Here is a 17,518-nt window from a genome sequence, read left to right on the forward strand (position 1 = left end):
TAAACAGAAAAAATAACTATTCGTGAATTACTGTTGCTTGGGATTACTGTTGCTTGGGATATAGGAAGTGTTTTTCCATTGCTGGGGAGATTAAAGAAAAAAAAAACTATAAATCCAAGAAGACAAGCTTAATAATCAAGTTACCTATTTTCCTACTTCTGGGATAGATTGGGTATAGATTGTTTGGACATTCATAACAATCAGTACTTTTTATAGGTATATGTTATGTACTTTATAGGCAATTCTATCCAGTCATCCATGCTTTAACAGTGGTAAAGCAGAAACTGAGGCACCCCAAGAAATCCAACAACAGAACTTACAATAAGTGCTGTTGTGGGATATTTTGATTACATTCTGACACTCCTAAGACTGCTCAATAAAGTAATACCTTGAATCAAAAGCTAGTGACTAGCTGACCAGAATTAGCCACAAAGGAGCCAGCAATTTGGATAGAGAAGATGCACAGGAAGGAAAGGGCAGGGACTGGAGTTTGAGCTCTCTTGGTTCTGGGAGGAAGGAAGAGACATGTCTCTTGCTGTGTCTCTGGCCAAAAAGCAAGGTCAACTAGCTGCTATTCAGACTCTCTGAGCTAGCAAGTTTCCACCCCAGCCTTTGACTTCTGAGTCTTATTGATAAACAGAATGATAAACTTCATTTAAACCTACATATCACATCCATGGCAGAGCCAGAGCCACTGGCCCGGAAGCCCCACCAGGCCACACACTGACTGAGGGGCTGTGGGACGACATCTGATAATTAAAATATCAGTATGTTCGTGTTGTAGCCACTAAGTCAGCAGAAAAAACATCAAAGTGCTGTAATTAAAAGCAGACCCAGGAGCCGGGCGGTGGTGGCGCACGCCTTTAACCCCAGCACTCGGGAGGCAGAGGCAGGCGGATCTTTGTGAGTTCGAGGCCAGTGTGGTCTACAGAGCGAGATCCAGGAAAGGTGCAAAGCTACACAGAGAAACCCTGTCTCGAAAAACCAAAAAAAAAAAAGCAGACCCAGTAGAAGCTAGTGAGACTCTAGAAGCCAACCAATTGCCATCCTGAGTCTTGGTTCTGTTTGGCATGTAGCACATCTCATTATAGTTTCAATTGCCATTTTCTGAATATAGAGTGTTATTTAGCATGTTTAAAAGACCCACTGAACATTTTTAACATCCTCTGCTGTGAAGTACACATTAAAGTAGTTTTCACTCTCACTGACTGATTTGTTTTTGAGATACAGTTAACACACCAGGAATTCACCCACTTCAAGTACAAAATTCAATTACTTTTTGTTTGTTTATTCAGACTTGTGAAGTGTCTACCCTAATCAATTTAACTGCCCCCATGTCCCAGAAATTCCAATTTATCTGCCTTTGGCTGCTTGTGCTTCTGATGTCATATGTAAGAAATTATTACAGAATCAATGCCACAAAAATTTGCCAATGTTTTTGTTTAAGACTTTTACAGTTTTAGTCTGACTTTTATCTCTGAAAGTACATATTTATAGTTTGTTATATCAGTCTTCCTAGTTATTTTTTATTTTCTGATTTTGTGGGAGATTCAAATTATGAATTGACTTCAACTCCCCCATGCCCACCCTGGCAAAATTTGTTTTGTTTTCTCTGAGACAGTCTCACATGGTAGCTGAGGGTGTCCTCAAATTCACTGTGATTCTCCTGCCTCAGACTCTTAACTGTTGGAATTTCAGGTGCAAGCCACATACCTAGCTTGTCTTGTTTTTATTGTTTTTTTTCCCCCTTATTTAATAGCTTGGCCCAGCTATTAGTCAAGTCTATCTGATTTGCAGTATAAGACCTTCAATGTTGCTCCTCAGAGAACGGAGCCCTGGAATTTACAAAATTTCCCTCATTGGCTAGGTTCTCTAACTCTGCTAGTATTACAAACAGCTGCTGGGCTCCACTAATTGCTATTTGATTGCCCAATTGTTTCCAATAATGTTCTGGGGCACTAATTGCTCCACAGTCTGATCCAATAAATTCAGGCTCTTAAATGAGTAGTTTGAGGACAGTGTCTGAGATCTAGTCTTATCCCATGTCTTGAAGGTTTGGGTTTTTTATTTCTGTGAAAAGACACCATGACCACGACAACTCTTATAGAGGGAACATTTAATTGTGGTGGCTCGCTTACAGCTCAGAGGTTCAGTCCATCATGTCGAGGAGCATGGTGGCATGCAGGCAGATGTGGTGCTGGAGCTGAGAGTATTTACATCTTGACTCAGAGGCAACAGAAAGTCGACTGAATGTCACACTGAGTGAAGCTTGAGAAAAAGACCTCAAACCCCACCCCCACAGTAACATACCTCCAACAGAAGGTGTGGCCCAGATTAAAGGTGTGCCTTCCAACCTTAAAGTCTGGATTAAGGTGTGTATCATTCAACCTCCTCCAACAAGACCACAGTTCCTCCAACCAGGCCACACCTCCTAATAGTGCCACTCCTTATGAGCTTATGGGGGCCAAATACATTCAAACTGCCATATCCCAGGAGGATTTTTAAGTTGCCTATAGCCAAAGATTCGCTTATTGCTATAATGTAGTTACCATACTCCTCATAATCTCCACAGTACCTAACACTGTTTCAAATATAGTTAGTCGTGTTGGTGAGTGCTTGAGATTTCTCTGTTCTTATGAACTACCTCTTCCTCCCCCCACCCCACTGCCCCAAAAAGCATCCTTAAGCTCCTGTTATGGAGCTGAGAGTGAGGGAAGTGGCCAGATTCTCTTGAAGTGCCATCCCTGCTTAGCTAGCAGGGTGCTGGGGAAGGGCAGCAGTCTCTGGCTTCTCAGCTTCCCTCGAACAGTGAAGGGAACCCTTATCCTACAAGCAAAGCAGAACTGGGAGGACCAGAACTCTGCACTCAGCCTCCCAAGCCAGCATAGAGCTTGTATCCTAGCAATCAGAGCAGGGTGGAGGAAAGGAATCCTCAACTTCTCAGATACTTTAATTAGTCTCTGTGCCTTCTTTTTAGAGAAATGGATGGGGTTATTGTTGAGATCAGACTGCTCTAAGCTACTCCATACTGCTAAAACTTTTTAAAGACTGCCTTGTCCTAAAAGACTCCATTGTAAGTGAAAACACAACAGCAAGATGACTCTGCACTGTGTTGGGCACCTGAGCAGGAAAATGGGTCAGCTGGCAAAGGGCCTGCACAAACGTAAGTTAGCACTCGTGTAAAAAGACAAAGAGTGCACACCTGTGACCAGCCTGGGGGAAAAAGGAGGTGGAGAGACAATTGAGGAAAACACCCAAGGTTGAGCCCTGGCTTCCACATGCATACACACTGGAACCTGTATGTACATGTACACATAGGCACATGCAATTTTTTAAAAGAAGCACTATCTCTCTAGCATTACCTTCAAGACACAAAATTAATTTATTCCTAAAAGTGCTGTGGGATGGTCTGTATGTCAAGTGTGTTGCTGATTGGTCAATAAATAAATCACTGATTGGCCAGTGGCCAGGCAGGAAGTATAGGCGGGACAAGGAGGAGAATAAAGCTGGGAAGTGGAAGGCTGAGTCAGAGAGACACTGCCAACCGCCACGATGACAAACAGCATGTGAAGATGCCGGTAAGCCACGAGCCATGTGGCAAGGTATAGATTAATGGAAATGGATTAATTTAAGCTGTAAGAACAGTTAGCAAGAAGCCTGCCACGGCCATACAGTTTGTAACCAATATAAGTCTCTGTGTTTACTTGGTCGGGTCTGAGCGGCTGTGGAACTGGCAGGTGATAGAGATTTGTCCTGACTGTGGGCCAGGCAGGAAAACTCTAGCTACATAAAAGTACAACAAGTAGGATCCTATAACTTATCAAAGTAAAATGGGAGCACATGGCATATTTAAAAAAATCACACAAGGAAAACTATGCCTGAGAACTTACTGAACATGCCGGACAGTGAAGGTGTCCCACAATGCTAACATCTGGACCACATAAAGAGAAGATGTCAGTAGTCCTCACATCCTGCCATCTGACTAGTCACTGTACACATCAAGGGACTGAATTTCCAAATTTCCCTAGGGCATCAGCTGGTTTCTGTCCCCACTGCTGACTGGGCCTACTCCAAGGCCTCGTCTAGATCTAGCACTTTATCTCTAGAACCTCCAGGATCCCACACTTTACCCTGAGGCTCCTCAATAGCTAGACTTTGAAGCTAAGATGCCAGCACATCTCCTGGGGTGTTCTTAATATCTTACCTACCACCCGTGGTGAATTTCTTTGCCATCTACATCTGCTTCCCAATTTCTCAGGAAGCCATTATTCAACTCTGCTGCAACTCCTTTAACCTTAACCCACATAGATTGTTATACAGGCTGATCAATTTACTGTGATATGTAACATGTAGCCTAAGAGTTAACTTAAGGTTGTAATAAAAGAACCTGGTTTTGCCTCAGCTAGCTATCAAGGAAAACTGGGGCCACTAGGTAAATTGCAGCCAACAAAACCAACACAGCATGTGAACTTATAGTTAGTTATTCAATAAATTCTGACACTGTGGAAAGGTACATGCCCATCTATGTTTCTGACACAGCATGCTCAGGATAGCTATTTTTCTAGTTTGTTTTGTATTTGCATAGGGATTGTAAAGTCTGTTTGTCCATCTCTATAAACACACAAAAAAAGCCTGTTCGGGGTTTTGATCCAGACAACTTTGCACACATAGTTCAATTTGGTGAGAACCAGCATTTTAACAATATTGAATTTCCATTTTAGGCCACGTCACAATATGAACTGGCCTTGCACCTCTCCATCATCATACTCAGAAGTGCATCTTTGGGAGAATGCTCTTCTTGTGGCAGCTTCTCATCCTACTAGCAATGATTTTTACTTCGATCATTTGAGTAAGGTGGTTTTCTTTGGGTTATCTACCATAAGAGAAAGAGAGCACACACTTCATCTTTATAATTAACAATCACTTTTGGAGAAGTAGTTTGAAAGTATGTAGCTATCCTAGCCCTCACTAAATATTCAGTTCTTTAGTTCTATCTGAATATATTCATGGTTTCTTGTTTTATTCAAAAAGCAAGAATGTACCACTGTTAGTTTCCAGGTTCTAGATTCAGAAGCCTGTTGTGAGAATTTTGTTTACACTGCATGAAGATGTGTCTATGTTTTGCCTCACCTGCCTAAAGCACCCAATTGGTTTAATAAAGAGGCTGAAAGGCCAACAGCTAGGCAGGAGAGAATAGGCAGGACTGCAGGCAGAGGAAGGAACTCAGGGTTAGAATCTGTTGTGGCAAGAGACACCAACAAGACATGGAGTTGGACATGCAGAATGGAAGGAGAGGTAAAAAAGCCACACGGCAAAATGTAGATTAATAGAAAAAGGTTAATTTAAGTTATAAGAGCTAGTTGGGGACAAGCCTAAGCTAAAGGCCAAGCTTTCATAATTAATAAGTCTCTGTGTTGTTATTTGGGCATTGGCAGCTGAAAAGAAATACAGAAACTATAGGACAAGACTAGACCCAGAGGAATATAGGAGAAGGCTTTATAGGAACATCAGCTTGAGCGTGATCAGAGACACAGCACTAACCAAGAGCAAGTCAGGCCAGTGGCTCCCTGAACAAAGAAAAAGGGTGGTTAGTATAGGACAAGTTCTCGGCAAAGTCCCCAGGTGCTTCTTCATGCAAACTGGAACTTTCCAGTCCCGTATGGTTAATGTCTAAGCTTAGCTGTAGATCATTTATTAGTTACCTTTAATATGGAAGGCCAGTTTTCAGGAGGCTGGCCCTTGTTTGTAGCTGTTTAGTGGGGTAAGTCTGTAACTATTCTATTTTTAAGTCTAGGGACATTATTTGAGTCCTGGGTTTCCATATACTGTAACTGTTTTGCTTTGCTGTGAAAACACAAAATAAGTCTGAGAATTATGAGGACCTTTCTCAACATCTAATCATTTTGCCCTTTTTTGGGTGGCCCTTGAAATTCTCATTGCCATCATTAATTCTGATTTTTTTTTTTTTTGAGACAGGGTCTCACTATGAAGCCATAGCTGGCCTGGAACACATTATGTAGATAAGGCTAGCTTTTAAGTCAGAGATCTGCCTATCTCTGCATCCTGAGTGCTGGGATAAAAAGCATGAGACACAATGCCTGACCTATGGTTATATTCTCACTCTCTCTCTCTCCCCTCTCTCCCTCCCTCTCTCTCTCTCTCTCTCTCTCTCTCTCTCTCTCTCTCTCTCTCTCTTCCCCTCCCTCCCTCCCTCCCTTGTCTGTGTGTCTGTGTGTATACACATGAGTGCAAGTACCTACAGATGCCAGGAGCTCCTCTGGAACTGAGTTACAGGAGTTGTGAGGTACTCAACATACGTTCTGGAATGGGATTCAGGTTCTCTGCAAGATTAGTACATGCTCTTAACTGCTGAGCAATCTCTCCAGCCCTGGATGTGATCAGTACTGCTAAAGCATGCTCCTTCTAGAATTGTGACTAAAATTTTGTTGGTTTACCAAGTCCATGAATCATTTGTTCCCTGAGTCAAGGAGCTACTGAAATCTCCATTCAGTGTCTTATCCTTCCAGGTATTGCTTAATTAGCTGGGCAACTTACAACTCTCTTCTATATACTCATGTATTCCTTTGTTTGAAGGAATCTCCTCTTCCTTAATCATCAGCCACTCTATTGGCCTCAAATCCCCATTTCTAACTCCTTAGCCCTGTAACCCTATCACCTCTCAACTACATTTTGACCTCTTGGATTGTCTTTGGAGGGAAACACTTTATTTTTAGAAAGAAAGGATGATTGCAGAAGTGAAAATATATACTTCTTTGATGGTATATAATAAAAATGTTAGCTGCAACTTTTGTCAATTGTAATTCAAATCCATTTTTTAAACTGTATTATTATTGAGTTTGTGTCCAGTGTATACATGCCACATCATACATGTGAAGGTCAGAGGACAACTTCTGGGCCTGGATGCCATATCGGCTCTAACACTCACACAAGACCACATTTCCTTGAGCATTTGGTCACTCCACCCTAACTTCACCAAGTCTGGCACAGCTATTCCACAGTTTAGCTGTAATTACAATTGGGCTGGTAGGCTCCAGAGCTTACAAACAGTAATAGGGAACATGGTGTTTTTTAATTCAGTGAGCTGACTACCAAGGATGTACCAAAACTGAGGCTCTGGGGTCATTACACCTTTTTGTTCATCAGATCAAATGACTCCAGGTAAAACTGGAACAAACCCACCAGGCAGCAAAACAACAAACCAGATAGAAAAGGGCATTTGTGATACTGCTATACCAAACTGAATTGTGAAGTTTTAATTCTCTCAAGGGAGGGCACTGAGCCAAGTATAATGGTAAATATCTGTACTTCAGCACTCAATAGGCAGAGGCAAAAGCATCTTGAGTTTAAGGCCAGCCTATATAACCTACTCAAGGAGAGTTTGAGGTATAAAGGTATAAAGTCTCATCTCAAAACAACAAACAGAAAGAGCATCAGAACTAGGCAATGCAAGCAAATTTTGAGCCAGCGCCATACCCCTGGCTTCAAAATGGTCAGTGATATCATGAGTAGTCAATTCCTCACTAACATCAGAGGCTGAGGGTTCTCAGCCCTTTAGCTCAAGAAAGGCTCTAACCTACCTTGACAATGGTTAGATCCCTTGACTTCCTAAGCTGGACATAAATGACATTTCCCATTGAAGAGGCCATAACAAGCCTGAACTGAGTAAGTGTATCTGAGTGAAACTGCGGCCAGAATTACTTACGTCCATCTGCCTGGTGGACTCTTACCAAAGCCAGCTCATGTGCCCTGAGTAACTTTCCAATAAAATTATGGATCTATCTGATTTTCAGAAAGTTCTTCATAAGTCTCTACTAGTTTCTGGCACAAGCTGCAAGCCTGAGTTGTTTCTTTTTCGTTTTGTTTTGTCTGTTTTGTTTAAGTCAATGCTGGTTTTAGTTTCTTTATTATATTAACACTGTCAAAAATCGCATGTGATTTCTTAGTTTTTATTCACAATTCTTCAGCTTTTGTCTCCATGAGTATTATTAGATTATACTATAATCAACAACGAAATAAACTCACAACATAGAGTGAGTAATATTGTCAGTACAAACTCTTGGCTACTGGTGTTTGAACAGAAGTAGCGCCTTAATTCCCTAGAATCAGGGCAGTACTCCTGAAAGGAACTCAGTCTAGTATCTGAGGTAAGCCTAAACACACAACTCACTGCTTCTGAGGCTAGCCTAAGAACAGCAACTATAGACACGGGGCACTTATTCTGTACTACTTCTATTTAGGAAGGAAACACCTGATCCACATAACACTATAAAGTAGGTACTATTAAAATAATAATATAGTACTAGAGAAAATACAGTGATTGTGAGAGATAAGTGAAACTTGAAGGTTAAATAAACTGCCCGGAGAATAAGGATGATGAGGCTGAGCAGTAGGACTCCAAACACACTGTTTTATATGATCCCTGGGAGAATTTCCTTTCCCTCTTCTCTGCTCTGCTATTTCTTCCCTCCTCAAGATGTTGGCCTTGCTAATTACTGTCAGAAAAACGACCTGAAGACCAACTATTCTACCTTCCAATATTTAAATAATTTAGGGTCATGTAATCCTACATATCTTGGCCATACAACTTCACTATCTTATATGCTTGTCCCAGTTAAATTTTTGAAGGCTTATCTGAAGTCAAAGAACCCTAGAGTAGACATTCTAGGAGGATTATATGCAGGATTAAAAAAAAAGAGCTATGGTAAATACTGAGTTTAAATCTTATTTTATGGAGTCTTGGCTGGCCTAGTACTTGCTATGTAGCTCAGGGTACCCTGGAATTCCTAACAGTCACCCTAACTCAACTTCCCAAGTGCTAAGATTACAGGTGTGCAGGCCACCATTCTCAGCTTAAATACTTTTTATTTTCTCTTCTTAATGCTGTGCTAAATTACAATAATCAGTGGCAGATTTTTAGGATACATAGTCCAAGGGCAGCAATTTGTGTCTTACAATAGTAAAAACATAGCTGTGTGTTCTTGGAAAAAGAAACAAATAGGACTTGGCTTTGCCTGCAAGAATATTTGCAGCCTTGCAAACCTCTTTAACTTTTCCGGAAACATTATCATTTTACTCTATCTACCTATTCAAACAGATAGGTGTGAAATGGGTAACAGAGAAGTGCTATATTCACAGCTCTTACCAGGGATTAGAATCTCGCATTGTTTACAATCAAGTATCATTAAATGTTCAGTTTGCGAGAAATATTGTATAATCCATTATAATATAATAGATACTGTAATATATACATATTTTATTTTGTTATTTAACAAGAAAATATGCTATTATTAACAATAAAATGTTATTATTATGGCTTTGGACAAAGTCTAAACAGCAGGAAGCTACAAACGTGGAAAACATGGTTTTAGAAAATTTGTACCTTGTTTACATAATTACAGTATGAAGCCTGAGGGTGCTCTCAAACTGTCCCTGTCTTTAGTCTAGGAAGCTCAGAAAACAATCCATTACTCCATACAGTGCTCCTAAATAAGGAACTATTGAAGTTTCTCCTAGGATACAATGCCTCAACTATGGCCTTATAAAAACAACATAAAGCAAGGAAACAAAAACAGAAGTTCAGCCTGCTACAACTTCAAACATCAAAACCATGCAACAGTACAAAGAATCCCCATGAACCCACTATGAAAACCCAACACACTCACATTTTGCTCATTTGCTGTGGAATTCTCTTCTCTGCTTTTACACATGTGTGCACCTTTCCTGAACCAGCTGAAAATACTGTTCTCTACTCCTACAATTTTCCAGAGGCACATAACCACATGACACAAATATTACCATATCTAGAGTTCCTGATCAAACTATCATGTGCCCACTGTTCTTTGTAGTGAATTATTCCACCCTAACATCCAGCTCAAGATCACACACAATGCATTAGAACTCATGGAACATATATGTGGAAGCTTCTGCCTTTTTTTTCTTGTTCCTGACGTGTTTGAAAAGGGTACATCCTCCCATGTGGGCCAATTCTCAATGTGGAATGTTTTGTCATGATCAGACGAAAATTGTGAACTCCTAGAACAAATACCAGAAGATGAAGCTATCTTCTTATACCACTTGGGAAGTATGGATTAGTTAGTTCTCCCAACACTAGAGTTAATTTTGATCATGTCATTAATTTATAGTCATTAAAGTATTGATTGCCAAGTTTCTCCACTATAAAGTTACTATGTTTCCCCTTGTAATCAACAGGCAAACTCTAAAGAAATGAACTGAGATTATGCAAAAATATCCTGCTTCTCACTAAACTATCACCCACTCACTTTCGGGTGGAGTGATGATTTTGTAACTCCCTCTCTCCTTCTCTGTGTCAGTATTATTCCACAAGGGAGAGCTTTGCTTCTGCCCCCATTACACTTTCTTCTTTATACCACAACAAGATGTTCTAGTTCCATCTTGTACTTTTCTCGACTTTATTTCAATACAGTTACACTGACAATCACTATCTGTCAGGGATGGCACTAAGCATTTTACAGACATCATTTCATTTAAGTCAAACAACTCCAGGAAAAGTGGGACAGCAGAGGGCTGGGCAGATCAAGTACTGTATCTGGCACTCTCAGCTGGGAAATGCTGAAATAGTTTTCAAACACAAATTTTTAAACAGGAAATGCATGTTTACAGAGGAGTAAGCAAATAATTTAGCTCAGTTACAGCACAGGTAGCAGAGCAGAACAGTAGGAGACTGAGCGGGAGATGAGATAGGCTAGACTGGAAAGATTAGCTGGGAAGCCTGACTATGGAGTTGAATATGTCATAGTTAATCTTGATTGTCAATCTGACTGGATAGAGAGATGCCTAGATTACACTAAAGCACACCTCTAGGCATGTTTATGCAGGCATTTTCAAAGTGCAGTACATCATGAGGAATCTAATTATTAATAGTTTAATAATCCACTGATGAATTCAAAATCTGAACCTATTGGAAGGCGGTGCAAGGTGGGGCCTGGTTAGAGGAAATGTAATGCTGTGGTCATGTCTTTGACAGGTGTTATCTTGCCTGTGGCCCCTTCCTGTTACTGTTCTCTGCTTCCTGGATATTAGAGGTGAGGAGATTTTTCTACCATGCCCTTCCATCATGATGTTAAGCCTCATTATAGGCCCAGATGCAATGGAGTTAGAAACAATAGATGGGAACTAGGAGCCAGAACAAAACTGTCCCTTTTAAATCCAGCTATCACAGAAAAAACCAAAATCTAATTAACATGTCTAACACCCATTTCAAGTGAATGAAAGTGGGTGGGCTACTTTAAGCAGTGGAATGACCCAAACGTGAGAATATGGCAGGAAGACTTATTAAGGAGTAAATAAGAAAGGTAAACTGGGAAACATAAAAGAAAGTAACAAAATAGACAACACAGTTTTTTTTTTCACAATCTGTTATTAAAATAAAGCTGCCTCTCCCGACACACCAATGTAACACAGGAGCTGGATGCACAGACTCCACATTATTTTTTCAGATGCCAGCCATTTAGCTCAAGACACCTCATCTCCATCACAACGATGATACATCAATCTCTGTATGGCTGCTTGCAACAACTTACGAGTTGATATATGAAAAATACCCAGTGTGATGCCCAGCAGCAAGTAAATATTAAAACATCTAAAAGTGACTATAAAAATATTTGTCTCATTCCTATCAAACCCCTTTGTGATCCTTTGTGATTCTTGGAAAAGAAATCTAAGATTTTCTGGCCTACAGACAACCTACATTTGTACTGACATTCTCATTCTTATAATAGAGTAAGAAAATATTGGCATAAATGTCTTCAAGATATATTGTACACCCCAATAAACTTATCTGGGGATCAGAGAACAGAACAGCCACTATATTAAACAAAGAAGTTAGGCAGTGGTAGCACACACCTTTAATCCTAGTATTCCAGAGGCAGAGATCCAGATGGATCTCTGTGAGGTCAAGGCCACGCTGGAAACAGCCAGGCATGGTGACACACACCTTTAATCCCAGGAAATGATGGTAGGAAACAGAAAGGTATATAAGGCTTTAGGACTAGGAACTAGAGGCTTTTTAAGCTTTTAGGCTTTTAGCAGCAGTTCAGCTGAGATCCATGCAGATGAAGACTCAGAGTCTTCCAGTTTGAGGAAACAAGATGGGCTGAGAAGTTGGCGAGGTGAGGTTAGCTGTGGCTTGTTCTGTTTCTCTGATCTTTCAGAATTCACCCCAATACCTGGCTCCTGAGTTTCTTTTATTAATAAGACCTTATTTTTTTTTTAAAGATTTACTTATTTATTATGTATACAGCATATGTGACTGCAGGCCAGAAGAGGGCACCAGATCTCATTACAGGTGGTTGTGAGCCACCATGTGGTTGCTGGGAATTGAACTCAGGACCACTGGAAGAACGGCCAGTGCTCTTAACCTCTGAGCCATCTCTCCAGCCCCTAATAAGACCTTTTAAGATTCGTGTTACAATATATTTTATCCAGTTGGGCAGGTATTATTTGGTAGGTCAGAGTCCTAAAATTGGATTGCTGAGTCACAACATATTTACATACTGAATTTGGTAAATACTGCCAGGTTTTATTAAGCTCTTTCTCAAAATGAATGAATGAATGAATGAATGAATAAAAGCAGAAGCTGGGGTTGGTAAGGTGGCTCAGTGGCTAAGAGCACATACTGTTCTTGCAGAGGAGCCACGTTCAGTTTCCAGCTCCCCCATCAGGTGTCAGGGGGTTATCAACCACTTAAAACTTCAGCTCCAGAGGGTCTGAATCCCTCATTTCTACTTTTTAGGCACTGCACCCACATGCACAAATCCACACACATATTCACATAATTAAAAATAAAATCACTTTGTCAACATCAACAGTGTGTCCTAAAACAAGTTGTAACTCTTGTTATTATCAATGTCTTAATTTCTTTTCCTATTGTTTTGATAAAATATTTTGACAAAAACAATTTTAGGAGAAAAGCGATTATTCTGGTTCATAGTTCAACGATACAATCCACAGCAGGGAAGCCAAAGTGTGGGAACTTGAAGTACCTGGTTACAACACATCCAATCAGGAAGCAGAGAAGGAAAAATACATGCTGCTGCTCAGCTCACTTTCTACATTTATATAGTTTAGGATTTCATCCATGGAATGGTGTCACCCAGTGGGTGTGTCTTCCCATATCAACATAATCAATATAATTCCCACAGGCATGTCTGAAGGCCCATCTTCCAAGGAGATTCTGTCAAGTAGACAATCAACACTAACCATCACAATCAACATCCTTACTCACTGCCAATCTATGAGGCAGTCCCAAGATATGAATAATTTTTTTTTTTTTTTTGGTTTTTCGAGACAGGGTTTCTCTGGGTAGCTTTGGTGCCTGTCCTGGAACTCACTCAGTAGACCAAGCTGGCGTTGAACTCACAGATATCTGTCTGCCTCTGCCTCCCAAGTGCTGGGATTAAAGGCGTGCGCCACTACACATGGCTTGAGATATAAATAATTTTAAAGTAAGAAGGAGAGTGGAAGAAAATGTGAGTTTGTAGCAACTAGATCTGATTTATTTTCAGTTAAGTCAGATAAGCCATTGCAGACAGAGAGAAGACAGGGATGAAACTTTAGGTATAAGAGATTCTATGAAGGTTCCTAGAAGAGAAGTCATCTAGAGTCTTATCCAAAGATAAACTCTATGAGCTACAATAACAATCCATCTGGTATATGATTGTTGCAACATTGGCATGAATGCTATGGGGGCAACATACCACCTTCCCGTTGGATCTAAGGCCTGCTACACAGAATGGAACTCTTGTCTAGTCATGTAAACCCAGCCACGAACCCATGGTGTGGATACCATAGTTCTAAGAGGAGAACTTACTATTATTATTTTGCTAAACATACATAGTACCAAACTGCCTTCTAAATACTTACCTTTGCACTCATAGATGAGTGCAGCCCTCAACAGAGGAGGCTCTTTTTGTAGTGCACACAGTTAAAATATTAAGACTCACCACTGTTAAAGTGCAGAGAAAGTGACTATGGAGTGCTCAGTTGTTAAAAGGACATGTATATCACATACATACACACATACATACATACATACATACATACATACATACATACATACTCACTCCCAAGATTAAGGGAACATAATGGAATAAAGGGCAAAAAGAATTTAAGAGTCATACTGGGGAAGCCTAATGCAAAACAATGTCTTCTGAACATGACATACCTTATGTACTCATGAACTATGGTTACCTGTACAAGATTTCATCAAATTTCAATCAAAATTTCATCACAGAAGGGGTAAGAGCTTATGAGGCCACACCCCTCCCTGAGGGGTTACTGAGTTAATGGTGGCTGGGGGAAAGGAGTGTCACTCTTTTTGGTGATATAAAGCTGCCTAGTAAATAACCTAACCAGGCTCATGCAGGAGCCCCATTTAAATTCCATGGGTCAAATGCATTAAAAGACATGAAAGTAGGAAGGAGGCTTATTGGGAAGAAGAAAGGTTTCAGTGGAAGAAGCTGGAGATAATAATGAAGGGAATATGGGGAGGTGAGAATAACTAAAATTACTTATATACAAGTATGAAACTGTCAAATTAAAAACAAGGAAGTAACCATAATCTACAGGGTTATTCTGAAGAACAGATAACATAAATCAAAACTTTTCAAGTGTATATTAAACAGAGAACAGCCACTGCAAATAAAGTCACTTGCTATGAATAAAAAAAAATCAGTATTTTCATTAAGTTAAAAAGAATACTTGTTCTCAATCACAATTTTGTCTTTTAAGCATAGACTATTATTTATCCACTTGGTACATTTCAAAACAAAAAGGTCAAAAACTGCTGTATTTGTAACAACTTTTTCTCAAGGCACTCTTTTTTAAAACTATGGAATGCTTCGTGAATTTTCCTATTATCCTTGTACAGGATACTAATCTTCTCTGTATCGTTCCAATTTTAGTATATGTGCTACTGAATTGAGCACTCTCCTGGCACTCTTTAACATCTCTAGCAAGAAGTCTTTGTATTGGAGCAAAGTGGAGAACTCCCTCTGTTGAAAGGGAGCACACTTACAGGTTTTCATGACCTCTGTACACAGCACTTAATGCTGAATGCTACAGAAATCTCCCCACTACCTCATGTTCCTTTGCTTTTATCAGCAAGTGCGGATGTGCGACAGGCTTAAAGGACTGCTGAGAACCTATGGAATCGCCTTACTGCAGCTTCCCACTAAGGATGCAGCAGCAGAACCACAGGTGGAGCCAGAGAGCTGCTTCAGTGGTGTCTACTTGTGGGAGGCAAGCAGCAGAGCTGACAGCCCAACTCCAACCTCCTGCTTTCAAGGAAAGCCTCTCTTCTGTTTTCACTCTCCAGTCACACACTCTACCCTTTCTGTTTCACGTTTCATGTGCAACCCCCCCCTCCACTCACCCCATACTATGACACCTTACAGCTTATCACAGCCACCACAGAAAGCCTTCTCAGTCTTGAGAATTAGCTGTATTTACTTAAAAGAAGGAACGTCTGGCAGCAGTTTCTGTCTGTTCTGTGACATTAGTGACTACAACGCACAATGAACCATTGTTACCATCTCATCAAGCATCAACACCTTTGCAATTTCTGAGATGAAACTCAAACTCAAAAGTGAACTCTAATGTCTTAAACATCCAACTCCCATTGAAATGATAACACCTGAGGACAGAACTGTCTACAAGACTGATGTAGCATTCGTTAGGAATATTCCTTGGCATCACCCTTATAAATACACTTGAAACTTGCTTCTTTGATGTCTGATAAATCCCTCTGATTAACTTGATTATTAAAGTCAAACATTAGCTGGTGTTTTGAAAAAAAATCACCATTTTCAGAGACTACTAAAAGAGAAACTGTTTTGTTCAGATTATTTCCCACATAGAATTCTAATTTCTGTTGAAATAATATAAGCTCCAAAAGAGAGCATAGATGAAAATGTTTTTATATTTCTTGTATCAACACAGGTAGAGAGAAAAGTTATAAAAGAGTAAGCTATCCATGTTGTAAGATTTGGAAAAGCTGCAAGAAATATAAAGGGAAAAACTCCATACAGTTAAGATGGAGCCTAAAGAGCTATTAATGCTATAGAGCAACATTTTAAACATTTAAACACAAATGTGACTTAATTGGGCTGGAGAGATGACCCAGTGAGTAAATGCCTTGCTAGTATGGGAAGACTTCCAGAACCCACATAAAAAGCCAGATATGGAGGCACACACCTATAATCCTGAAGCTGGGGAGGCCAAGACTAAAGAATCCCTATGGGGCCTTTTGAGTCCCCAGTCTAGCCTAACTGATGAGATCCAGGTTCAGTGAAAGACCTTGTCTCAAAAGATAAGGTGGAGATAGACTGTGCACAATACCTAATGTCAACAACCTCTGGATTCCACATGTGCGCACTCAGATGTGTGTGTGTGTGTGTGTGTGTGTGTGTGTGTGTGTGTGTGTGTGTGTGTACATCAAGAGATGGGTTTAGAACAAGGGTTGTCAAATAACAACTCAGAAGAAAAATCTAGTCCCCTACCAATTCTATAAGTAAAATTTTTTTGGAACTGTACTCTGCCTATTTGTTTACTACAATCTATGGTCAAAGAGACTGAAAAGCTTGCAAAGCTTAAAATAGTTACCATCTGGCCCTTTACTGGTCAGAAAAAGTACTGCCTACTGATTTAGAGAATGGCAGATAGAATATAAACAAATGAGAGATAATTATAATTAGAGCTTATTGTGGGAAGCAATCATACATGCTCAGTTCTGTTAGAAACGTTAGTCTATTCCATAACTGGCTACTAAAAACAAATGTCACAGATAGCATCTGGTAAGATACTACTATCATTATAATTATCTTATTTGGAGAAGCCTGTGCCAACCAAGCAAATTTTATCCCCTTGGAGTAAGCCCTGTCAAGCATTCTGCAGTGAGCCATGATTTGATGTTAGCCTAGATCTGAATCTCTAAAACATCCTGAAAAACAGCAGGGATGGCTATAAATCTCCTTGAGTTAAATGTTCACGAAAATAAGAGATACAGAAAAGTCACAGAAACCAACAACATGTCCTAGGGCAGGCTGAGAAGGAATAAGGCAGTAAGATCTCAAGGTATAAAATTACTGTAAAAAAAGTGAAGCCTTCAGCTATAAGATACAGTAGGTGGTGTTTACAATAGCAATGACAGGAAGTTCAATGTTAATCCAAGACACACAGGTAGAAAGAAAATGTTCAAACACTCTTGAAGATCTCAGATGCAGATTCCTATAAGCAAGGACCGACCATCTTCTTGAACAGGACTAGCCAGTGTCATCAAAGTATCAGCTCGCTCAAAGTTCATTTTTTAATTTAAAGAAATACCAGTAAAACCCACTATCAAATTTTTTTCTCCCCCTTAAAACAAGACAATTTTACCATAAATCTCATGTGGAAAAATAACAGGAAATAGCCCTCCATAAAGTTCTGACCATCAGCAACAAAAAGCAAGGGTTGTTGG

The 17,518-nt window shown here is 40.0% G+C and overlaps 1 protein-coding gene and 1 non-coding gene across 5 annotated transcripts in view; both read right to left on the reverse strand.

The window, feature by feature from the left end:
* Rps6ka5 (ribosomal protein S6 kinase A5) overlaps nucleotides 1-17,518 on the reverse strand; it is a 166,235-nt gene that overhangs the window by 67,857 nt on the left and 80,860 nt on the right. The window lies entirely within an intron of this gene.
* LOC128111288 (U6 spliceosomal RNA) lies at nucleotides 14,885-14,987 on the reverse strand. The gene has a single exon (XR_008218554.1). It is a non-coding gene; the product is annotated as a U6 spliceosomal RNA (small nuclear RNA).

The sequence above is a fragment of the Peromyscus californicus genome, unplaced genomic scaffold, assembly GCF_007827085.1.
Source record: "Peromyscus californicus insignis strain IS unplaced genomic scaffold, ASM782708v3 Scaffold_15__1_contigs__length_86483966, whole genome shotgun sequence".
Taxonomy (NCBI): Eukaryota; Metazoa; Chordata; class Mammalia; order Rodentia; family Cricetidae; genus Peromyscus; species Peromyscus californicus.